This window comes from Propithecus coquereli, unplaced genomic scaffold, assembly GCF_000956105.1.
Source record: "Propithecus coquereli isolate 6110/MARCELLA unplaced genomic scaffold, Pcoq_1.0 Scaffold161, whole genome shotgun sequence".
Taxonomy (NCBI): Eukaryota; Metazoa; Chordata; class Mammalia; order Primates; family Indriidae; genus Propithecus; species Propithecus coquereli.
The window spans coordinates 969137-970627 of NW_012140636.1; positions in this window are offsets into that span (position 1 = coordinate 969137).

Genomic DNA, 1491 nt, shown 5'->3' on the forward strand with positions numbered 1-1491 from the left:
CGGACCCGAGCCTAGCGGCAGACGCCATAGTGCTCCGTTCTCTCCTTCCCCCTCCCTACCCGTGCGTGCCCAGAGAGACAATTTAGCCACCACACGGAGGCATCTCCAAAAAACGGGACCTTTCCTTTTGGGGCCCTACAGCAGACTGAGGGGTACTCAGACTGCGAGGTCCCTACCCGCCAGCCCTCCCAGGTGCTGCTTGCGTGGGGACTCCAGGAGGGTGGGGCAAATCCCGAGGTGGAGTGAAATCGATCCAGCTTGGGCGCCCTGTAGGTGATTCAAGACCAGCACCCCTCCCCCTGGCAGGGTCAGGGATTGATCTCCAGGGTCCAGGGGACAGGCCTGCAGACCAGACCCCGTACACCCAAGTCACGATCGCGCTGCCCTGGGGCACGGAGGAGAGATCTGTGAGGGAGCCTACTGAGGAGTGTGCGCCTTCAGGGGCAGATCAGCATGCCTGACCAGCAACCCTCCTCCTCGAGCTCGGGCTACGATCCTGGGTGCGGAACCTCGCAGCCCACGTCACAACCAGGGGAGATCCATCGGCCGGACGCCCCGCTTGCTGGCAGAGGCCTGGGAGAGGCCACGGAGAGGGGGAGAGTGGAGGGGAGCGAGACCTGCTCCAGAGTGCGGGCCTTGGGCAGCCCCAGCCCCCAAGCCCAGACTTTCAGCTGAGTGGAGCCATTTCAGCCCCTCCGGGCAGCTCTGCACAGAAACAAAGAGCAGAAGTTGACCTCTGCTAACAGCAGTGGTGGAGCCTGAGGGCAGGCTTGCCCAACCTAGCCCGACCCAGACTCACTCCTCCCACTGAGGGGGAGAATAAGGACACACCTGGAAATCCCAGGTCCCCACCCACCATCCGAGGCACAAGAGGGCATCTCCAGAGAAACAAGAGCTGGCTACAGGACCCAAAAACAGCACTGCAGCTCGCTCCTCCCTGCAAGTGCCCCCTACTGACAGGGAGGTCATTCTGCACACCCTTTTACTGCATCTACTGATTCATCATAAAGGGTGTGGTCGAATCTCACCCGCAAACACCACCTACTGGCTCAGAGACTTAAACAGGGCATGTCATTATCCAAACGAAAATCTAAAGGCAAGAAGGAACAACTGATCCAGATGGGAAGGAACCAGCACAAGAACTCTGGAAGTATGAAGACTCAAACGGAAAGCACACCCCCAAAGAGGAACAGCAGTTCCCCAGCAATGGACATTAACCAAACTCAGAACACTAAAATGACAGAAGAAGAATTTCAAACATGGATTGTAAGAAAACTGAATGGTATGCAAGAAAAAATGGATAACACAAAGAAACCACAAAAAAAATCCAGGCCTTGGAAGAAAAGTTCACTAAAGAAATTGAAATATTAAAGAAAAATCAAACCGATCTCCTGGAAATAAAGGACTTATACAGGGAACTACAAAACACAGTGGAAAGCCTCAAGAACAGGGTAGATCAAACAGAAGAAAGAATCTCAGAGATTGAAGACA